The sequence below is a fragment of the Marmota marmota genome, unplaced genomic scaffold (genome assembly GCF_001458135.2).
Source record: "Marmota marmota marmota unplaced genomic scaffold, marMar, whole genome shotgun sequence".
NCBI classification, from domain to species: domain Eukaryota; kingdom Metazoa; phylum Chordata; class Mammalia; order Rodentia; family Sciuridae; genus Marmota; species Marmota marmota.
The window spans coordinates 11,055,654-11,080,074 of record NW_025999941.1 but is presented as its reverse complement, the minus strand read 5'-3'; the positions used below and the strand labels follow the sequence as shown (position 1 = coordinate 11,080,074).

The 24,421-nt window shown below is 47.6% G+C and overlaps 1 protein-coding gene across 1 annotated transcript in view; it reads left to right on the top strand.

Annotated features, from left to right (window-relative positions):
• The window catches only part of Sh3bp5 (SH3 domain binding protein 5), a 68,756-nt gene that overhangs the window by 30,107 nt on the left and 14,228 nt on the right, over nucleotides 1-24,421 (top strand). The window lies entirely within an intron of this gene.

Below are 24,421 nucleotides of genomic sequence, written 5' to 3'. Positions count from 1 at the left end.
CTGAATGAAGCTCACCTAACAGGTGGATTTTTCTCCTCAAGGCACATCACGGCTTCTTGCTGGACAGCGCGGAGAAGCTCTTCATCACTACACTGGGCCTGGGTGGGGGGAGATGGGCAATTGAAACATTCAGATCAACCCAAAGCACAAACATGTCAAAAATGTGGCACTGAAATTGTGGAGAGAGGCTGACACAGGATTGCAAGTTTGAGGCCCGCCTCAGCAACTTAGCGAGGCCCTAGGCAACTCGGCAAAAACCCTGTCTCTAAATATAAATCTTAAAAGGGCTGGGGATGTGACTCAGTGGTTAAGCAGTACCAAAAAAAAAAAAAAAAAAATGTGGTCAGGACCCTGTTTACAGTGTGATAGTTAAAAGAAGGCAGAGAGTCTCCTCAGCTGGGAAGGAGCGTAACTTGAGATTTTTGCTACTCTGTGCATATCTGTGAGTAACCACGAAACCCCAAGTACTGACTGTGGGGTGACAAGAAAAGTTTAGCAAATAGGTCACCTTGGGAATATGGAATCCCGTGAACGATGAGAACTGATCGTATTTTCCCAATAAAGGGCCAAATGAGGAGGATCAGGTGTTTGTGTGCTTATCCGCATGGCACTAGGGAGGGGTAGGTAAGGTCTGTGATCTGAGGGACGATGCCCACCAGGAAAGTCGGGGAGGAAGGCACACCTGGGTCCCGAAGGCCAAGAGGGAGGCTGGTGGAGAGGACAGAGGAGGAGATGTGAGGGCAAAGTCTGTGGATGTGAACTCAGTAGGAAAGCACGTCAGCTCCAGGGCTCGGGGAGGGGAGCTTAGGGGAGCCGAAGGTCCAGGCAGGGAAGGAATGGTGTGGACAGATGAAAGGGTGCCTCGCAGTGTTGGCCTGGCCTTCAGACTTGGTTGAGAGACTGTAAAGCGGCCATGGGGATCTCTGAGTGAGGGTCTTATGTCGTCTTTGAGAGGTTGATCAGGCATTGACGTCAGATGTCTTGTCACCATTTTTGAGAGCTAACAGTGTGTTAGGGGCCCTGCCTGTCGCCCTGGGTAGGGAGTATCATTTCTCTTCCCCTTTCTGCCTCCGTTTTACAGATAGGAGGAAAGTGGCCTTGAAGTCCAAAAACCACTCTTTGGTCCTTTACATAAACCTTTCTGGTTTGGGGGCCTATTCTGAGAGAACTGAAGCTGGGAGACTGTACAGCAATTCATTTTTTTATTTGAAAAAAAAAAGTATTTGTTGTTTTTTAGTTATATTTGACAGTAGAATGTATTTTGACAGACCATACATACATGGAGTATGACTTCCCATTCTCGTGGTTGTACTTGATGTGGGGTGTCACTGGTCGGGTGTTCATATGTGAACATAGGAAAGTGATGTCCGATTCATCCCACTGTCTTTCCTATTCCCATCCCCCTCCCTTTTCTTCATTCCCCTTTGTCTAATTCAATGAACTTCTATTCTTTCCTTATTGTATGTTAGCATCCACGTATCAGAACATTTCAGCCTTCGGTTTTTTGGGATTGGCTTATTTTGTTTAGCATGATAATCTCCAGTTCCATCCATTTATCAGCAAATGCCGTAATTTTATACTTCTTTCTGACTGAAGTGATACTCCATTGTGTATATGTACCACATTTTCTTTATCCAGTCATCTGTTGGTAGGCACCTAGATTGGTTCCATAGTTTAGCTATTGTGAGTTGAGCTGCTATCAACATCTATGTGGCTGCGTACTGTAGCCTGCTGATTTTAAGTCCTTTGGGTATAAACTCAGGAGTGGGATAACTGGGTCAAATGGTGGTTCCATTCCATGTTTTCTGAGGAATCTCCATACTGCTTTCCAGAGTGGTTGTACCAAATTGCAATCCCACCAGCGATGTATGAGTGTACCATTTTCCTCACATCCTCGCCAAGATTTATTGTTACTTGTATTCTTGATGATGGCCATTCTGACTGGGGTGAGATGAACCTCTCCCCTGCAATTTAATGCCTAGTTCACAGGTCAAGACTATTATTCTCTGACTAGCTAATAGGAAGTTGCCGGAGCGTGAGAGCCCCACCCGTGGGCAGGAGCACCAGCTTCTGGAGGTTTACTGGAAGAGCAATGAGCAACATGGAGAGCTGAGAGGCAGAGATGAAGGAAAGAGAGGGGATGAGGAAGAAGAGAACGATTTGGGTGTTTTATGTGCTTGAGGGATTTTTTTTTTAAGTTCTTCTCAGAAGAACCTGAGGCTCTCTGAGATTGAGTTCTGGGTGGGGCTTCCCACCGCCTGATGTACTGAGGATGTGCCGGGAAGCGGAGTCACATCCTTTACACCAAGGTGACAAGGTGGTGTTATGATAACTGAGGTGACAGGGGGCAGGCCCTGTAGGGGGAGCAGCAGAGTGTAAAGCCAGGCCTGCCTGTTTTTCTGGCTGCTGCCTGGTGTCTGGCACATAGAAGATGCTTGGTGGCTATATGGGGGCCCAAATGACATGCCTGAGGAATACAGGACAAGGCGTGACCGACAGAATGGCAGGTCCTGAGCTCGTCTGAGCAGTCATTTTTCCCGTGTGCCCCCACCGCCTGCTCTTGCTTGGCCCAGGGGCTCTTGCTCTGAGACCCTTGGAAATTTCTTCCCCTCCTAGCACTCTGTCCAGCCCTCCTGGGACTTCAATATGGCTTTGTCGTGCCTCCCCTTCTTCCTGGTCACTTCCATTTCTGCCTGGCCAGCCTGCCCAGCAGCAGTTCTCACCATGGGACTTGGGTGAGGAGGTCTAGCTTGGTGACGTCAGTCCTTGTGGCCCTGTTCACATTCTTGGTGGCTCCAAGCCAGGTCCCGGGGATTGCGTCATCCCTGCTGCCCAGGGGGTTGGGTAAAAGCAAGTGGCAGAGTGATGGACCCTTTGCACCCAGAGAGATTCATGGGAAGGAAGGAGGGTAGATGGTTAACTCTTGCTTGCCTGGAAGACTGGTCAGTCTAGGCTAGGAAGGGACAGCTGCATCATGGAAGCCTATAATCTTTTCTTCTTTTGTATAGGGATTGAACCCAGTTCTGCTTGACGCTGAGCCACATCCCCAGCCCTTTATATATATATATATATATAAAATAATTTTTTTTTTTTAATTTAGAGATAGGGCCTCACTAAGTTGCTTAGGGCCTCACTAGCTAAGTTGCTAAGGCCTTAGGTTGACTTTGAACTTGCAATCCTCCTGCCTTAGCCTCCCAAATGGCTGGGATTACAGGTGTGCTCTTTTGCTCCTGGCTGGATGCCTATAATCTTGAACTAGGATGGGGTCAGGAAGGAGACAAGTGGCAGCTTCTGCACTGGGCGGAAGGCCCTGACATAGCAGATCTTTGCTAGGGACGGAAGCCTTCAACCCTTGGAGCAGCCTGTGCCTCCTGCATGGCTGGTGCTACCTTGGGCATCCTGGGCTGGGCTGATGCAAGTAGGGGGTTGCTAATCTCGAGGATCTCTCTTCCGGTGGCATGCTGAGCCACTTACTTGCATTTGACCCTTTCTTGTCTGGCAAGTGGCAGGAAGCTGGGCTGTCTAAGGAGCTGATTGCAAGCAAGGTCACAGCCAGACAGTGTGAAGCTGGAGGAGACCCTTCCATTTCTGTCACTTGGGAGCTTTGCTCTGGACAGTTTATCTTTCCTTGTCCCCCCTGGCTTTTCACTAAGGTGTGGCTGGTTCCCAAGGGAGTGCTGCTGCTGGGCGGGTGGCGTGCTTTCTGAAGCTAACAGATGTGGCTTATCACCACAGTGTAGAGGTTTGTGGGGGGAAGCAGGATGTAGAGTTCTGTGCTATGAAATCGTGGGGCTCCTTGGATGTTTCTTTTTAATCGCTGTCTTCTAAATAAAACCACGATATTGACAAGGATGGTCTCCCTCCCTTCCCTCTCTGCAAACCACAGGCATTCCCCGGAAAGCGTGGCGGGGTGACTAATTCTTCAGTTGAAGAAAATCGGAGTTTAAGTGTATTTCTGCTGCAAGTTTTGTCAACACAGCTTGGCCCTTCTGTGTTGCTAGGCAACAGGGTTTGGGGGCCCTGGACAGATGGTGACTGTTCCTCTTCAGCACTCGGGAGCACGTTTCTATTCCATTTCCTGATCGTGGGGTACTCCTGCTTTGCTTCCTTCTCCCCACTCCTCAGTTGTGATTTTATTTCTCCCGTTCCCTCATGTGAACATCTGTCCATAGAACCTAGCAAGCTTATTCTGAAAAGTAAATGGTTGGAGTGATTGATTGACAGTCTCTCTGGACTTTTCAAGTTCTGATTTAGAAGTATTCCCTTAACTCCAGCCCCGTGATGATCAACTAACTCAGGTTCATCATGGGGCAGGAGTTTTGGGTTTTTTTTTTTGGGGGGGGGCGTGTACTGGGGATGGAACCCAGGTACCTTTAACCACTGAGTCACACCCCCAGCTCTTTTTAATATTCTAGTTAGAGACAGGGTCTCGCTGAGCCTGCCTTTGAACTTTGGATCCTTCTGCCTCAGCCTCCCAGGCTGTTGGGATTACAGGCATGCATCATGGCACCTGGCTCAAACTTTCTTTTGAAAATACGAATTAACTGCCTCCTTTCCCATTGCCACATCTTTGGTGCAAGTATTCATGTTTCGTTTGGACTGTGAGGTCCCCCTTCACCTCCTTCTGCCGCTATTTTGCCCCAGTCTGTGGGAGACCAACCTTGCACGTGCCTGGGTCACACTCCCTGGCTGGGTGCTGAGGCGCTCAGTCGCAGAAATATGGCAGAGCTTTCCCCACCCTTCTTGGGTTCGAGGGTCAGTGTCTCATGCATGGGTGTCTTGCTACAGCCCCATGGGTGAAGCTATGCTCACCTGTTCCTTTGTAATATAACCCCTTGCCCTGTTTAGGATAGAATCTTCCATGGAAGTGCCTTGTGTGTGTCCCCTCCTCTTACTCTGCCCTTGGGTGTGGCCTACCAGGTGTCAGTCAACCTGCTGACAGTGGACATCATGAAGATAGACTCAGCCCCCTGAAACCTGACCCCTTGCCTCATTTGAATAGCTTCTCCTCAATAAAAGGGGTCAGCGCGTGCTCTCGCTCTCTCTCTATCTGTGGACCCTTAAGGTCAGAGGAGCCGTCACAGCGACCCCAAAGAAAAAGGTATTTGTGTCTCTTGTGTGGTTATTTCCTGCAGCCCAGTTTAATTGGAGTGACCCCTGAGCCTTTTAGTCTCGAGAACAGAAAGCCGGCACCCGTCCTCCCATCTGAATGATTTGGCCAAAATCCTTTCTTCTGAAAGCCTTGCTCAAAACTAGCAAGTATGTCCAGTTGGCTGAGTCATGGTACCTAGGTATGTGGTCAAACTATTCTAGGGATCTGCCAGGGTGTTTTTGGATGATAGGGACATTGAACTTGGTGGACTCGAAGCAGATTGCCCTCCATAACGTGTGTGTTCTGTTCAATTGATGGCTGAATGGAACAGAGTGACCTACCTACCCCCACAAGAGGAGATTTCTTCACGAGATACCTTAGGCTTGAACTGTAGCATCAATTCTTTCCTGGGTCTTGCCAGCCTTCGGGATGGTAGGAGCCAATTCTTTAAACTAGGTCTCTCTACATACATGTTCTGTTGATTCTGTTCCTTTCTAACACAGCTCATTTCTTCTGTTCCCAGCGTTGAGCCCAAAGCTGAGCACCACACGGTTTGCCGTCTGTCCTCTCCTCTCCTGGCATCTGTGCCTCTCTGTGCTGTACTTGAGCATGTACCCTCCCCCTTCTGTCAGTACTCACATTTGCTGGGAACACTGTGTTTTTACAGTTTCTGAGTAATCATGGAGTATTTTGCATTGCTGCATGTTTGGCTCTTCCTGCAGTGTTTTCCTCCCCAGACTGACTAGTTCTGTAACAGTAGCCATTAGTCGCACATAGTGACTTAAATATAAATTAATATTAAATGGAATTATATATTTGGTGCCTCCGTCTCATTAACCGTGTTTGAAGTGCTCGGTAGCCACATGTGGCTGATGGCTACTATTTGGGGGACACTGCATGGACAGAATATTTTCATCATTACAAAAAGTTCAATGGACAAAGAGAGCTGCTTAGCTGTGACCTTTGTCTGATTAAAAGGAAGGCACAGCCCAGGGTGGTGACGCATGTGTATGTAATCCCAGTGGCTTGGGAAGCTGAGGCAGGAGGATTATGCGTTCAAAGCCAGCCTCGGCAACTCGGTGAGACCCTGTCTCTTAATAAAATATAAAAAGGGCTGGGGATGTGGCTCAGTGGTTAAGTGCCCCGGGGTTCAAGCCCCAGTAGCCCCTCCCCCACAAAAAGGGAAAGCACAGGTAGGAGTAACTTTTATGAATTCTTCCTGTCCACCCCCTTCCTTCCTAAGCTTTCATGCAGCTCTGCTTCTTTGAGAACTTGGTAAAAGTTAAGGATCTCAGAAAACAGACATATGCACCTGAGTGCCTAAATTATAAACTTCAAGGTGTGGGTCAGCTTCCTTCAAATGTCACCTGTGTGCTGTGAAAGCTCATGCCGTATAGTGCTTGCTTATATCACAGCTGACGCTTTGGGGCTGCTTACTGCATGCCTGTTTATTTAAAGTGTTCACAGTCACATAGCTAATGGGTGGCCTGGCCACCGGGGTCCTGATCTGTTTCCGTAGCTCTAAACCATGGATTAAAAACCCTTCCCTGAGCCGGGCACAATGGTACACGACTGTAATCCCCGGCAGCTTGGGAGGCTGAGGCAGGAGGATCGCAAGTTCAAATCTAAATCTAAGTTACTTAGGGCCTTACTAAGCTGCTGAGGCTCGAAGTGACTTAGTGAGACCTCTTCTCAAAAATAAAAGAATAAGGGGCTGGGGTTGTGGCTCGGTGGTAGCACACTTGTCTGGCATGTGTGAGGCACTGGGTTCAATCCTCCGCACCACATAAAAATAAATAAATGAAATAAAGGTATTGTGTCTACCTACAATTTAAAAATGTTAAAAAAAAAATAAAAATAAAAAAATAAAAGAATAAATAAAAAGGACCAGGGATATGTGGTTCAGTGATTAAGTGCCCCTGGAGTCAATCCTCAGTACCAAAAAACAACACAACACAACCTTGGTCCAGAGCATGAGCTCCTTGAGTGAAGAACTTGCATCTTATCCTTCCTGCAGTTTCCTAATGCCTGGTGCATGCTGGGTAAAGGTGCTTGCAGTAAGAAGGGTTACTTGCAATTGAGAAGAGTTAGAAAGGCCAGAGGCGTAATCATCTCAGCTCGGAGACATTGGGGTTCTTCTGTATGATACCTTATTCTTTTTCTTCATTCTGTTGCCTGGGATTTTGGGGGTGGAGGCATTAAACCCAGGGGTGCTTTACCACCGAGCTAAATCCCCAGTCCTTTTTACTTGAGACAGGGTCTTCCTAAGTTGCTGAGGCCTCAAACATGGGACCCTCCTGCCTCAGCTCCCCAGTCACTGGGATTATAGATATGAGCCACTGCCACCAGCTTCTACTGCCTGTGATTTGTTTCTAACCCTTTAGGGGAAAAGTCCCCAGCTCCTCAGACCTGCTGTGCTTGCTGATACCAGGTGGGAAGGGGGTAATCTGCTAGGAGTCGTGGCTCGCAGAGTTCATGCTGGCCTAACCTCCCCAGGCGGGAGGCATAGATGCTGCCCTGACCCCATCACAAGGTTATTCTTGTCTTGTCCACACATCTCTTCAGTGATCTGTGTCCCTCAACCTTGGTTTTTATTTATTTATTTATTTATTTATTTGGTACTGGGGATTGAACCCAGGGGTGCTTAACCACTGAGCCACATCCCAGCCCTTTTTATATTTTATTTAGAGACAGGGTCTTGCTGAGTTGCTTAGGGCCTTGCTAGGTTGCTGAGGCTGACTTTGAACTTGCAATCCTCCTGCCTCAACCTTCCAAACCACAGGGGAGTACAGGTGTGCACCAACGAGCCCGGTTCAACCTTGGGCTCTTTTGGAGCTCCTCTTGTGGGTGGTGCAGGTTTGAGCATAGCTGACAGAAACAGATGTGTTTGCATATTGTCAGGTTGTTACTCAGAAAGTCTTGGATTTTGGGATTTGGGATTAAAGATGCTTAACCAGTAAAGTCTATGCAAATATTATAAAACAAAAAACAAAAAGAAAACTCTAAGATCAGAAACACTTCTGGTTCCAAGCATTTCAGATAAGGGATACTCAACCTTAAGCCGGAGCTAGGCATGGTGGCGCATGCCTGCCCCACCCCACCCCGAAGTGTAAGAGCTGGAGAAGATGGGAGTAGAGGAGCTGGTGTCTCTGGAGGATGAAGGAGTAGGAAAGGCACCTGTCTAAGTGCAGATTCCGGGACTGGAGGTATGGATCAGTGGTAGAGTGCTTGCCTGGCATGTATGAGGCCCTGGATTTAATCCCCAGCACTGCAAAAAAAAAAAAGCTTAGATTCCCCAATATCCTGTTGGTGGGGACTCACAGTACCTTCAAGGAGTTTGCAGACTTGTTGAGAGATGTGCAGTGGGTATGTTTATAGTGTGGGGGAGTTTGCAGTGTTTTTTTTTCCACATACACTATCTTATAATACGGCATGCTGCTAAAACGAGTAGAGGAATTTAGTCCTGTAAATTCACAGAGGGCAAAATTTCCTCCACGCCTGGATTATGCAGCATTCAGCTTGCAGGAGGTGAGGTAGAGTGGAGGGAACTAGCCAGATCTTGACACAAAGGCGGTTACATGCCATGACTTAGTATATCGGGGATTTTCAGGTGAGTTGTTGTTTTGGGTTAGTTTGGGGGTAGGGGATACCAGGGATTGAACCCAGGGACACTTAACCACTGAGCCATACCCTCTGCTCTTTTATAAAAATATTTTGTTTAGAAATAGGATCTCACTGAGTTGCTCAGGGCCTTGCTGAGTTGCTGAGGCTAGCTTTGAACTCACAATCCCCCTGCCTCCTGAGCTGCTGGGATTACAGGCATGCGCCATCACTCCCAGCTTCAGGTTAGTTTTTGCATCACGGCTAAAGGCTATTTCCAAGGATCAATGTACGCGGAGATATTTATCTACTTGTGTGAGCCATGGGAGGGAAGGAAAAAAAATCACAAATGCCTAAAGGTGCTACAGCACTTTGGCCTCCAGAGTCTTGGGTCTGGGGACTGACCAAGAGGGTCTGGTCATTGAGCACATGTTGGTTTTCCTGGGTTTGAGTTGGTCCTGTTTCTTCTGCTCCTTATCTCCCCCTCATCCCCGGCCTGGGTCTCTCCCAGTAGGAAGAACACTCGGAGCTTCCAGGTTGCAAGGAGTTGGTGTTAATGTAGGTCCCTTTGTTTAGAATGGGTGTGTCCTCTGCCTCTGCTGAGGGCAGTCCCCTAGAATTGAAGCCAGGGAACTTCCAAGGTGTTTGAGGTGCTGACAGGAGGGAGACCAGTCAGTCCTGGCCAACATAGAGAGGCCCCCATGTTTAGAGGCTTTCTTTGGTAGATGCTGACCTGGCAGGAAAGGGGCCACACCCACTGTTACTCTCTTCTGTTGTTTTGAAAATGTCTTGTCTCAGGCCCGAGGAATGTTAATGGCTTTGAACCTCCTTATTTCAGTCCTGTTGGAAAGCAGACTCCCAGTGGAGGTGAGTGGGGCCCCGGATCGGCTCAGGCGTGTAGCATGAGGACATCCCATGGGCTGGTAGTGAGGACAGATGGACATTTGAACCTGTCCCAGCTGCCTCTTTCCTCTGAATCCAGGAGTTAACCTCCTGGTGACAAGTTGAATGATGCCTCTTAGTGACTGGTTGTCTTCATGACCTTAGATCTGTTTCTTAGTGGTCTGGGTGATTTGAGGAAATTTGGGGTCACTGTCGTCTTGGGAATGGTGGTGGTGGTTCATGGAGCTCAGCAATCAGTTTTATATCAACAGAGTATGATCATGACCTTCCTTAGAAAAACAGCACATAGGAGTAGGGATTATTCCTTCTAGACCTGAGTAATGGGTAGAGATAGAGGACATAATGAAAGTACCTGGAAGGGAAAACTGGCCTCTGCTGATGGCAGTCCCATAGAGGTGAAGCCAGGGAACTCCCAAGGTGTTTGAGGTGCTGACAGGAGGGAGACCCAGTTATCCCTGACCTCAATCTATACCCAAAGGACCTAAAGTGAGCATACTACAGTGATGCAGCCACATCAATGTTTATAGCAGCTCAACTCACAATAGCTAAGCTGTGGAGCCAACCTAGGTGCCCTTCAACAGATGAATGGATACAGAAAATGTGGTACATGTACACAATGGAGTATTACTCAGCCATAAAGAAGAATGAAATTATGGCATTTGCCAGTAAATGGATGGAACTAGAGACTATCATGCTAAGTGAAATAAGCTAATCCCCCCAAACCAAAGGCTGAGTGTTCCCTCTGATATGTAGATGCTAACACACAAAAAGGGGGTGGTGGATGGGGAGAATAGAAGTTCATTGGATTAGACAAAGGGGAAGGAAGGGAAGGGAGGAGGGGTAGGAATAGGAAAGACAGTGGAATGAATGAGACATAACTTTCCTATGTTCACCATATGTGAATACACGACCAGTGAAACTCCACATCATGTCCAACCGCAAGAATGGGATTCTGATTAGATTAAGTTATACTCCATGCTTGTATGATATATCAAAATACACTCGATCATGTATGTCTAAACAACAAATTTAAAAAGAGGAAAAAATAGTACCTGGGAGACTGGCTTTGGAGGGACAGGAGTTGGTCTCTGGTATGTGGTGATGATGCCCTTCATGCTCTTACAAAGCTCTTGCTCTGCAAGTTCATGTGCTCAGCTGCTGTCGGGCAGTGCAGTCTTCCTTTGAATGAATTACCTATCCGATGCTGGGAAATCAAAGCTCAGTGGGCCTTAATGGTGTGGATATGAGGTGTCTCCCCAAAACTCTGGTGTTGATGCAGGAGTTTTGGAGGTAAAATAATTGGATGGTGAGAGCTGTGACCCAGTCATTCCCTCCTAGTTTGAATGGACTGGCTGGGTGGTAACTGGAGGCAGGTGGGGTGTGGCTGATGGCACGTGGGTCACTGGAGGTGTGTCCTGGAGGGCTTCACCCCCACCTCCACTTTCTGGCCATCATGAACAGAGCCACACTCCTCCACCACACCCTGACGCCATGATGTGCTGCCTCACCTTGAGCCAGGAGCAGTGGAGTCAGCTCACCATGCACTCAATCTCTGAAACTGTGAGTCAAAATAAACTTTCCCTTCTCTAAATTGTTCTCGTCAGGTATTTTGGTCACAGCGATGCAAAGCTGAGTAATACAGTTAGGAGTTCAAAAGGAAGGGAAACCAGTAAGCCCGGAAGAACAGGACTGTTGACTATGAAAAGGAGGCTGAGGGAGGCCAAGAGCTTTTTTTTTTTTTTTTTTTTTTTTTTTAAGTGTCAGAAGAAAGAAGATATGATTATTTGACATGAGTTCAGCATGCACAGAACAAGAATGCACAGAAAATGGGACATGCAAAATGGGTTTTGAAGAATCAGTAGGAGCTGGGTGTGGTGGTGCGTGCCCGTTATCCCAGCAGCTAGGGAGGCTGAGGCAGGAGGATCACAAGCTCAAGCCAGCCTCAGTAAGTTAGCAAGGCCCTAAGCAACTAAGACCCTGTCTCAAAAAGGGCTGGGGATGTGTCTCAGTGGTTAAGTGCCCCTGGGTTCAGTCCCCAAAACCAAAAAAAAAAAAAAAAAAAAGAATGAATGAAGAGTAGGAGTCCCCTAGGTGGGGAGGAGGGGACAGGGTATGTGTAAGAGCCAGAAGTGAGTCGTGGGCCTCTCCGAGTAGAGAAGGAGTGAGAATCTGTGTTGTGCCCTCTTTTTGTTGTGGGCAGTGTTGATTGATAGGTGGGTGAGCCATACCACCAGATATGCCCATTAGAAAGATTACCAGCTATCCTCCATGCAATTATGTGGGACTGAATTCATACCCATGTGGTGTTTAAATTGTTGGGGGGAGGATAAAAGAAGCCAGGGCAGGGAATTAGCTCCCCGCCATGTGCCAGGTGCTCACACAGGGAGTCTGGCCTATAGTCGTGCTGGTAAGTCCTTCTGATCCCAGTTTCACACCCATGTTGGCCATGTGAGATTGCAAGAGGGAGACCAGTTACAAAGCTTTAATAATAATCCAGCTAAGAACTGATGCTGGGCCCATCTGCTGAGGTTTCTTTAGGACTCATTTGTTACACTTGGGGGTGGGAAGGGATTGAACAGTCTTGGCCAGAGCCCTAGGCAAAGGGGAGGTGCAGGTGCGGGTGCGGAACTCATTGATCTAAGGGTGGCCCAATGGGTTCTGTGTTTTGTTTTTGGTACTGGGGATTGAACCCAGGGGTGCTTAACCATTGAGCCACCTCTCCAGCCCATTTTATTTTATTTTTTGAGACAGGGTCTCACTAAGTTGCTTAAGGCCTCACCAAATTGCTGAGGCAGGCCTTAAATTTGAGATCCTCCTGTCTCAGCCTCCCAAGCCCCTGGGATTATATTCGTGCCCACTGTGCCCAGCTATGGCTTTTGTTTTGTTACCAGGGTTGGAACCCAGGATCACGTGACCACTGAGTGTGGCTTTTCTGTCATCAGTATCATACGTCTCAACCAATGGTGAAGTGGAGTGACATGTGTGGGTCCATGTTTGTACTTTTTCTCTACAGTGGTCAGAGCCAGGAGGCCTGGATCTCAGTGCCAGGCTCCTTCCTGTGTTTCCATGTGCCCTTGGGCCTTACCCTCTTTCCTTGGGTGTGAAACCGGGCCCAGTAGTACTTACCAGCAGGACTACAGGCTGGTAACACAGAGGGAGTATAATAAACACCCTTCCCTGGCTCCTTTTATGCTCCTTCCACCAGGGCAGTGGAAGTGGGGTGCAGGGAGGGGCGGGCTCACCCCAGCGCCTGCACTTTGGTTTTGGGCTCTCTTGTCTTACCCAGGCAACAGTTGATTCTTGTGTTCTCTCATTGCCAGTCTCACAGGCATCCTCATTGTTTTTTGGTTTCTTTGATTCATTTGTTATTTTAAAATGTGCCCCCCCCCTTTTTTTTTTTGGGTTTCCCAGTTTTTTGAGTAGCAGTTTCTTGAATTTGGTTGTATAGCAGGGATATAGCAAGAGCATCCACTGAACCAAAGGCTTCCACACTTTTGACCGCTTCCTCTGATGGAATTCCTCAAGTCTACATGAAAGTCACGAGAATAATGAATGAACCCCTACGTATCATCGCCAGCACCCCCCAACAGCTGAGAACATCTTGCTGGTCACGTCCCATCTCCTCACCTGCTGTGGCTGGCTTTCTTGGCTATTTAAAGTTGTTCACAGATACCATATCATTTCAACCCTAAATAGTTATTTCTCTAACAGAAGAACCTTTAAAAGATCACATCTTCAGGGCTGGGACTGTGGCTCAGCGGTAAAGCGCTCGCCTAGTACATGCAAGGCCGTGGATTTGATCCTCAGCATTACATAAAAAATAAAGATCACAAGATCACATCCTTGCACCTAATAGTTCTTTTTTTTTGGTACTTGGGATTGAACCCAGGGCCACTTAACCACTGAGTCACATCTCCAGCTCCTTTTGTATTTTATTTAGAGACAGGGTCTTGTTGAGTTTCGTAGGGCCTCACTAAGTTGCTGAGGCTGGCTTTGAACCTGAGATCCTCCTGCGTCAGCCTCCCAAGCTGCTAGGATCACAGGCATGCACCATAATGCCGGGCTACCACGGTTATTTTTGGTTTGATAAGTAGTGTGGACCACCCCTCTTCCTTCATTAGGCTGGTGCTGCACCCAGCAACATAGTTTTTTGAGTTTAAAGAAAGAACTGTGTGGTAGGTAAATAGCAGAGCAATTCTTGACTAAGAAACAAGTTTTAAATTTGTATCAAAAAACAATTTTATGAACTTCTAATGGAAAAAATTGCAAAGGTACAATAATAAGGAAGATAACAAAATAGCCCTTTGGTGCCCCATCCTGCTGACTCCCACCTGCTCCTGTCTCAGGCAGACACTGCTTTACAGAGTGCCGTACTGTGCGCCCTGGTGGGGACCATGTATTCTCAGTACTGTAACTAAGGCTTCCTGGGTGTTATCAGAGGCCTTGGCATTCTGATCCAGGAAGTTCAGTGACTTATTCAAGGTTGTAGGCCCAAAACAATGGTCATTGTTGGTGCCAGGAATGTGCCCTGTGCCTCCCGGTTCTCTGGACAGTTTGCGGTCTCATAGTGGCCCAATTGTCCTGGCCGATCAATGCCAGTTCTGTGCAAGACATTGGAATGTGTCTTTTGTTAGCATTCTGGTGCGGTGAGAGCTGGGGTCCCTGGAGATTAGAGAGCCACAGGGGCCTATTTGCCCATGTGGCATTGATGGGAAGTATGGGTAGCTCTGCAAAACAAGGACACGGGGAGCAGCTGGCCACCTGGCTCCTCCTCTGCTGGAGGGGAGGGAGGGGAGGGTTCAGGATCAAAGCTTTGCAGAGGGCATCTGATACCTCAGTCAGACACTACTCCCAGGCCCAGCATCCCAGTTCCTTATCCACCCGTCTCGCACCTACAAATTAGCTACAAAGGACTGTCATAAGGCATAATTACAGAGCACATGGACTCCTCCCAGTTCTTCCCTGCCCTGTGGCTTAAAGCATCACTGTCACTCCCGTCAGCTGATGATGATCAGGCTTATTATGCCTGTTCATATTAATATATTAATATTATGATCCCAGTAGAAGGGTGAAATGGCTCTTTTTTTTTTTTTTAATACCAGGAATTGAACCTAGGGCCACTTAACCCGAGTCACATCCCCAGTCCTTTTTTGTTATTATTATTTTTTTAGAGACGGGTCTCACTAAGTTTCTGCAGCTGGCTTTGAACTCAACCATCCTCCTGCCTCAGCCTCCTGAGCCACTGGGATTACATACGTGCACCACAGTGCCCGGTGCAATGGCTCTCTTGACAGGTGTGTGTGTTTGTGTGTGTGTCTGTCTGTGTGTCTTTTAGACCTTGAGATGAGGAGTTGCAGATGTGTGGACTGAGTGCAGGAGGCTGAGGCCGATGCAGAAGGGCAGGGAGGTACAAATAGCCTTGCTGGCCATGGGGAACCCACCGTAGCACAGGAACTCTGATTTAGTGCACTTTTGAACAACTTGGAGGCAGGGTATGTGGCATGTGCGTTGTGGGGCAGAGGGAATGTATGTGTGGCTGACATGGGAGAAGGGAAGGTCACCTGGATTGGGGTTGGTAGAATATATAGTCTTGTCCCTTTGAACAGGCCATTTGACTTATTGGACTCTTGAATTTTAATCTATAAGAAGAAATGGTTGGTCTGTATCATTTCTGACTCCTTGCTCTTAGAGACCCTGTGGTTTGGTTCTGTGGGCCAGGGGTCTGTGTATGGTGGTGCCTCCCTGGAGAGCTATTGGGACATCTGGATCTTGGGCCCTGCTGTCTAGTCCTTGGAACTGGCTGGTGCCTCCGGCCTGGCCTCTGACTCTTGTCAGCCTATAGTTCTTTTTTTTTTTTTTTTTGGTAACAGTGTTTGAACCCAGGGCCACTCAACCACTGAGCCACATCCCAGCCCTTTTTTGTATTTAATTTAGAGACAGGGTTTCACTGAGTTGCTTAGGGCCTCACTAGGTTACTGAGGCTAGCTTTGAACTCATGATCGTCCTGCCTCAGCCTCTGGAGTCGCTGTGATTACAGGCGTGTGCCATGGCACCCAGTTGCCAGTCTGTAGTTCAGCAGGTGGATACCGCTCCAGTTCAGACAGTATGAGCAAGAAGCCCAGGAAAGAATGTGGGTGCACCCTTCTGCCAAGGGTGGGCAGGAAGAGCACAGCATCTGTTATGTCCCTGAAGGATTTGATTTGGGATGCATTACTCTCGGAGGACCCACTCTGCATGGCTGGCAAACCATTTAAGTTGCCAGTCATGGTGAAGGGGATAGAAATGTGGGAAGGAATCCTGGGAATGAGCTGGCTGACCAGCTTCCACAAGCTGATTGGGCTAAGTAGCATTCTGTGTCCTGGAATAACCAAGGCTAGGGATCCCTTCCTGCTGGTAAGTTTTATATGAGTTAGGGGGACTCTGTAGGGCCATAAATGGTGCCAACCTGAGGCAAAGGGACAAATGCTGCCCGAGTGGAATAGGAGGCCCTTTTGCACGGTTTGGATGCACATTCTGTGTTCAGAGGCAAGTTGCAGGCTCATGCCCAGCACTGAAGGAAGATGAACAGAGGTGGACTCAATCCTGGGTGACCCTCCCCAGTGTCCCCAGCTGAAACCTTTGAATCAAAAACTCTGGCCAGTCTGAGACCCTAGGTGACTCAGGAATTGGGATCATTCTGCAGAAACTGGGTCAGAAATTTCAAATATATCCAAGCAGCTCAGGAGGCTGAGGCAGGAGGATTGCAACTTCAAAGCCAGCCTCAGTGACTCAGTGAGGTGCTAAGCAACTCAGTGAGACCTCAAAATAAAATACAAAAAAGGGCTGGGAATGAGGCTCAGTGGTCAAATGTCCTTGGATTCAATCCCTGGAAACGCCCCTACCAAAAAAAAAAAAATTCAATATATACAAGTAGAGAAAAGAATATAGTGGGCCCCTGTGAATCATTCACCTTCTCCAGTGAACCACTAGCTGATCTTATTTCCTCAGCAAGCATCTCCCACTCCCAGCTCTTTGTTCTCATTTGTAACTATGTTTTGAAGCAAGTAATAGCTGTTTAATTTTTACTTTTAAGTAATTCATCTTTAACCCCAGGACAGAGCAAAACTGTTTGACCTTTGTTTTTCTAACCCCCTGGGGCCCCTTGGACAGATGATATATTAACAGCTGTGTGGCCATCCACTGATAAGGCTGCTGGCCCTGTGGCTATTCAAATCACTGTTTCCTCATATTTCTCTAAGGATGAATTCAGACCAAAGATCTTTTATTTAGTTTGTAGCATATGTAGATACACACACACACACACACACACACACACACACACACACACATATACATATATATATACATATATGTAAAATTTTGTTTGTTTTTGGTACTAGGAATTGAACCCAGGAGCACTTAACCCCTGAACCACATCCCCAGCCCTTTTTACATTTTATTTGGAGATAGGGTCTCACTGAATTGCTTAGGGGCTTGCCAAATTGCTGAGGCTGGCTTTAAACTTGCAATCCTCCTGCTTTAGCCTCCTGAGCTGCTGGGATTACAGGTGTGCGCCACCACGCCCCTCCCCCCACACATATATATTTTATAATACATTGTTGGAAATAATCTACAGTGTAGTAATGGCTCAGACTGTATGTGGTAACCTTTGAGTCTGAGTAGAATTGATGCCCAGATAAGTTGAATTTTCATATCTATAAAGCACTGAGTTGGGGTACAGTTGAGTGGTGGTGTTAGCCAGTGGCACTGATATGGGGGAAGTGAGGCTGGGCTGTAAACACTTGCTGTTCCAGATATATTCAGGATCAAACTGGCAGGAAAATAGGTTTTATTCAATTCCAGCTTTGAAGGAAAAAAAATTTAAGAGTGCACTTGCCGGCTGGGTGTGGTGGCACACTCCTATAATATCAGCGACCCAGGAGGTTGAGTGGTTAAGTGCCCCTGGGTTCAATCCCTGCTACCAAAAAAAAAAAAAAAGGCACTTGCCTAGCACACATAAGGCACTGGTTTCTGTCCCCAGTACTGCAAGACAGAACAGTGGCAATAGATCCAGGAAAATGTAGTTAGATGGAAATAGTGGAAAGCCACTGATATAAGTTAGTAAAGTGTGATATGGATGAAACTAATCACTAGATCAAATCTGCCATTTTGAAGTAGAAATGGATTGTTCCTAGTAAATTTGACTAAATAATAAAAGTGAAAAAATTAGGAACACCGGCTGTTAAAATCAAGGGATCAAATGAACTTAATGGAATTCTCCATACGAAATGATTTTGAATGGAAACTGGGATTACAGGCACGAGCTGATGCGTCCATACCCTTTTTTAAAATTGTGAGACAGGATTTAAATGGCTGAGGCTGTCCTCGCATCTGCAATCCTCTTTGCTTCAGCTCCCTGAGTTGTTGGGATCACACCAACAGGCTTGGCTGGGGATGATTCTGATTATCATGTTTTTATCCAAAATGACCTCAGGCGCAAAATGTACCAGAAATGGCTAGTACCCATCTCTGGCTGCTTGCCACTTAACCTTTCAAAGAAGTTTGAAAGGGGAATAGGAGGAACTTTCCAAGATGAAAAGACTCAGGGCAGTCTATCAACAGCTGATCCCTAGGATTCCCCAGAAAATAGGTAGAAATCACAGCTTTAGTAAAATTGACAAAAGATGTCGTCTCTTTTTCCACTTTGATGCAGAGGCTCACAGGGGGTTTGGAACATGATTTCAAAGCGGTTTGATCTTCCTCAGATAGGTTGGAAAGAGATCTGAGAGTTCTTCATGAACTTCTGGCTGGGGGAGGATTCGTTCCAGCCCTGTGTACAACCACCTCCATAGAGAGGCAAGGACAGAATTGTATCATATTGAAACACAAAAACAGGGACAGAAAGCCCCTGGACCTTTTTCTGGTCTTGGGGCAGCCGGTTCATCCCAGCCCAGGCACTCAGGAGAAGGAGAAGCCAGTTCCTCCCTCTCCTCCCTCTGTAGTGCTTACTGCCCACTAAGGTCCCTGCTGGCCTCATGCTTGAAAGCCCTTAAGTCCCCTCCCCCGCACCACTCCTCCCAAGTCTGCTCCGGCATCCAAGGATTCTGGAAGTCTCTCACTTTTCTTTTTTCTTTTTTTGGTACCAGGGATTGAATCTAGGGGCGTTTAACCACTGAGCCACATCTCCAGCCCTTTTTCATACTTATTTAGAGATGAGGTCTTGCTGAGTTGCTTAGGGCTTCACCAAGTTCCTGAGGCTGGCTTTGAACCCGTGATCTTCCTGCCTCAGCCTCCCAAGCCACTGGGTTTACAAGTGTGCACCACCTTGCCCGCTCCTTTCCAGTTTTCAGAGCTAACTGGCTGGTGTGCTCGTGAGATCTGTGTGAGGACAGGAACCCCATCTAGGAAGTGGCAAGTCATGTGTGGTCTGTGTTCCCATCCTCAGCCCCTCTGCTGATCTCCTTGCTGACAGGTAGACTCACCAGTGGTAACGTTAGTCAAGTGTCAGAACTACCCAGCAGAAATAGCCGCAGACCAGCAGTTGGGGCTCTGGGTTCCTGGCTCTGGCCGGCCGTGAGAGCCGTGTGGTGTCGGCAAGTTCCCTTGCAACTCTGGGCTCTCCTTAGGAAAATGAGGGGCTCACCAGGCATGGTGGCTCACGCCTGTAATCCCAGAAGCTCAGGAGGCTGAGGCAGGAGGATCGTGAGTTCAAAGCCAGCCTCAGCAACCTAGTGAGGCCCTAAGCAACTAGGTGTCTCTAAACAAAAAACGAGGAACTTAACTGGGAAGTCTGTCAACTTCCTTCCACCTCTGTCACAGTCACAGTGCAAATATTTGGATGCTCTTGTTCTGAGAGCAGTTCTGGGCTGGTGTGGACGTGAGTCACGGTCATGACTGCAGCCCGTCTCCCTTCTCACTGGACAATGGCAGCCCTCTTTGCTGATGACACTTTGTGGGACGCCTGTGCATTTCCAAGTGCTTCCCGGTCATGCTTAGGACAGCGTGTAATGAAGGTCACTTATCGCGTCCATTCATGATCAGCCTTTTAAAATTCTCCCCGTGGAGCTGTTTCCCTGAAAGCTGTCAAGATCTATGAGTCAGGAAGGTAGTTAACATTTCCCCGGGTCGCATCCTACAGCTCAGACCGAGCCCTGCGAGCGTTTTGCTCCTCGGTTCTATTATAAGCTGGGCTCCCCTCCTGCCTTTGTCCTTTGGGCGTGAATCATCGTGCCACTTGTTCACGTGAGGGAGCCTGTGGATGACGGTCCTTATTCCAATTACGCACTAAAACCAGGGCCTGGGTCCTCTGTGAGGGTCTGAAGGTTAAACTGGATTGGAGGTGCCAAAGACTTCTGGGCGTCCTCTTTCATGTCTGGTGTGAGCACTAAATAGCCAGTGCTCTCTGGGAGTGCTAAATTTGCTTCTGACTCTGGAGGTCACAGGTCCCATGATGACACTGGAAAGCAGCCTGCGTGTGGAAACTCTAGGATGTGGCCTGGCCTGATGGCTGACCCCTTCTCCCCTGAGGAGCCTTCCCTATGAGACCTTTCACATACTTTCTCCCTTCCTTATATTCCCTTGGTATTTTACACCTCTGTGTCTTGTCAAGGCTGGCCTTGTTTTAGGGTTCCTAGTGAACTGAATTGGAGTCCCTTGTTTAGATGTGGGTTTAGCCCTTCCAGAGCTGAGCCTCCAGAAGGGACTTAATAAATGTTGGATGGACTGTTCTGCTAGTGACGAGCAATAGGGTACTCCCCCTCCTCCGGGGCTCCTGCCTGGTGCTTTCCTTGTGTGTGTGGTTTTAGAAATGTATTTTTCTGGGCCAGGGACAGTCGTGCATACCTGTGATCCCAGCTGCTCAGAGGCTGAAGCAGGAGGACCATAAGTTTGAGGCCAGCTTGAGCAACTTAATGAGACTCTGTCAGAATTTAAAAAAAAAAAAAAAAAATTAAAAGGGCCGGGGGAGTTGCTTGGTAGTAGAGCACTCTTGGGTTCAATCCTCAGTACTACAAAAAGAAGAAAAAGAAAAATGATGAAATATGATCTGGCTGGTTGCAGTGGCACACAACCTATAATCCCAGTGGCTCAGGAGGCTGTGGCAGCAGAATCACCAGTTCAAAGCCAGCCTCAGCAACTTAGCAAGGCCCTAAGCAATTTAGTGAGACACCCTGTCTCTAAGTAAAAATTTTTTTTAAAAGGGAGTAGTGTGGTGTGGTTGGAGATGTGTCTCAGTGATTCAGTGCCCCTGTGTTCAATCCCCACCTCAAAAAAAGGGAAATGTGATCTCTAGCATGTACCTCAAAACTTCCTAGTTTAAAGCTTTTTCTACATTTTTAGGTATTTGTTAAAGCAATGCCTTTTTTTTTTTTTTTAAATGGGGAATTAAACTCAGAGGCACTCAACCCACCGAGCACATCCCCAGCCCTTTTTATATTTTATTTAGGGACAGGGTCTTGCTGAGTTGCTGAGGCTGCCTTTGAATTTGTGATCCTCCTGCCTCAGCCTCCTGAGCCACCAGGATTAGAGGTATGTGCCACTGCGCCCAGTAGCAGTGCCCTTTTGATACCCGTAGCTGTCTTAGTCTGCTCAGACTGCTGCAAAACAGTACCGTAGCCTGGGTGTGTAGACATTTCGTTCTGACTGTTAATTCTGGAGGTTGGCGAGTTCCAAGACGAAGGTACCAGCAACTTCACTGTCTGGTGTGGGTTCTCTCCAGGCTTGTAGAAGGCCGCCTTTGCCTTGTGTTCTCACATCCCCTTTCTTGGTCCCTGTCAGTGAAGGAGTCCCAGTTCTTTTCTTATGATGGTACTAACCCTGTCACGAGGGCTTCACGGTCATGACCACATCTAACCCTAACTACTTCCTTCACCTCCCAAGACAGTGAAATTGGGGGCTGGGGCTTCTACGTGTAGATATGGTAGGGGACACAAACATTTAATCTGTGACAGGATCCCTCCTGCAGGTCCACTCCATGTTCATTGCCTCCTCATTAGCTGCAAATTAGTCACAGGGTCACATCACCTTATCCTGATCCTCGAAGCCTCTGCTCCCAAGGAACTTGAGGGAACAGGCAGTGGGTGTGGACCAGACGCCCAGCGTCAACTTGAATGAATGGACCAGTAAGTGGGCAACTGATGGAGACATGCCACCTGGTGTCTGGGTTGCATATAGACTGAGCCCTGCCCTTTGTTGGACTGTGATAAGTGACATGACAAGGTTGGTGTGCTTCTTGTGATGTTACAGTACAGGAGAGAACGAATCTTGCAGAAACTTCAGAAACTTGTTGGGAATTTGCCAGAGAGCGTGTTTTAAAAGGCCACATCAAATGGGCTTCCTGTCCCCTTCTACGTAGGAGGTGTGGTTCCCTTATTTGGTGTGGCAAGGATGTGAAGAAGTGCGGGCTGAGGTATAGCAGCTGTTTCAGAAGGTCCCCATGAGGGTGTCCCTTTTCTTTATATGCAAGCAGGAGAACTGGGGGAGGAGAGTCTACTCTTAAGTGGAGCTGAATGGGAATTTTAAGATTTCCTAGAAATAAAAAAACAAATAAGATTCCATTCTAGAAAGTGCTAGGAGCCCATGGGATGAATCATTATCTCCTGGAGTTGGTTTGAAGCTGTAGGTAGTCTGTAGGTGGAGGAAGGAGCCGGGCCTCAGCCCTGCCTGCAGCCTGACTGAGGCCCGGAGCTGTCTCACCTGGAACAACCAAGGGTGGTCTGGAGGCCCAGCTGGGAGGCCGAGACCTACTGAGAGGGCATGATGCCATCTGTTTCTTAGCAGGTCACTCAGTTCTAGTAAAGTGAGCGTCTTTTAATACTGCTGTGTGGCTGAGGTTCACCTGAGTGAATGTAGGTGCCTGCCTGGTCCTGGATCTCCACAGCAGATAGGTTCTGCCAGCCACTTTGGAAGGGTTAGCCTGGCATTCATTCAAGATTTCTAGTCGATTCCTTTTCAAAAATTCACTCTCACCAGGTGTGGTGGTGCACCCCTGTAATCCCAGCGGCTCAGGAGGCTGAGGCACAAGGCGAGTTCAAACCCAGCCTCGGCAACTTAGTGAAGCCCTAAGCAACTTAGAGAGGCCCTGTCTCTAAATAAAATATAAAAACTAGGGCTGGGGATGTGGCTCAGTGGTTAAGCACCCGGGTTCAATCCCCAGTACCCCTAAAAAGTCATTCTCAAGCTTTTTGTCAACTCTCCTATAGATACTAGGTTTTATAATAGGTCTTCAGAGCCTCAGATGCTTCCTCCTGGCCTGCTGTGACCCTGCAAGTCATCTGTGTCCTTCAGTCCTCAGCTAGGAGTCTTCCTGAGGAAGTCCTCCTCAATTCCATCTACTGGGAGTCATTTTTCCTTCACATTCCCGACTGGTGTTTCCCTCAGTCCTGGGACACTCTCCTGTGCGACTCTGCAGTCTGTACCAACCTCTGGTCTCTTCCATGCCGATTTCAGCACCTGGAGGGCTGGGTGTGTGGCAGGGCGGTAACCAGGGGTGCCAAGGATTGTTTCTTGCCCCGGGGGATGGGGTGCTCCAGCCTCTGAGGTTTCTTTTTTCCCTTAGTGTCCTCAGCCTGTGGTTTCTGAAAAGTTCCTCCAAGTCATGTGAGAATCACTCTGGGAAAGGGTGAGGCCCCTGGCCTTCCCCAGTCTTGAGTCCCAGGGGTTGTCCCTTGGGTGTCCCTTCAAGGCTCAAGTAAAATGACTTGGGGACCTGGTTAACCAAGGGTGGAGGTGGGTGGGCGCTGCAGCGACTTCCTGAGCTCTGGTGGGGAATTCAAGGCAAGCCTATAGAAAATGGCAGCTGGCCTGTTTCTCTGCCCCTTTCCTATGGTGCGGCACAATTAGTCCTGTGGACCACTCTCAGGGTAGGGGTGTCTGCTGTCCAAAAGATGTCCTGGTAGCCATGGTGAAATTAATGTTAATAACTTAAAATTAATCATTTTTAAATTGATTTTAAATTTTAATATATTTTATTGAGCCTGGTAGATCCCAAATGTTACTTCATCATATGATTTTAAATTTTTTTTTTGGGGGGGGGGCGGTACTGGGGATTGAATCTAGGAGTGCTTAACCACTGAGCCACATCCCCAGTCCTTTTATATTTAGAGACAAGGTCTCCCTAACTTGCTGAGGCTGGGTTTGACCTCAATATACTCCTGCCTCAGCTTCTTAAGCCCCTGGGATTCCCAGCATGCCACCACCCCTGGCTAATTCACATTTTTAAAAAATATTTATTAGTTTGTGACCATATTTGCATTATTTCTACATAATGTTTTTTTTCCTTTTTATTGGTGCATTATAATGTACGTAACAGTGGGATTTGTTATAATATATTCATATACACACACACAAAACAGTATAATTTGATCAGTTTCACTCCCCAGTTCCTTCCCTTTCCCTCTCCTCCCTCCCTCTGGTCCCCTTCTTCTATCTGATTTACATTTTTATTTTATTAGTATCATTTATTTACTTTTGGTGGTACTGGGGAGCACTCTATCACTGGGCTACATCCTTGGTACTTTTTATTTTTTTCTTTTGAGATAGGGCCCTGCTAAGTTGCTGAGGTTGGCCTTGAACTTAGGATCCTCCTGCCTCAGCCTCCCAAGTCTCTGGGATTACAGGCATGTTCAACTATACCTGGCCAATAGAAAATTTAATGTATAACTGTCTTGTCTTTTGTACTAAGTCTTTAAACTTAGGGTGTTTTGCACTCAGTGTGGAATAATCACAATTCAGGTGCTCAGGGGCCATATGTGGGGCTTTAGATGTATGGTCAGCTATACTAGAGGTTGCTTGCCCCACTCGATGTCCCTTGGAAGCAGTGACTCTGTTGTTACGATGAGGTCCTTCCCA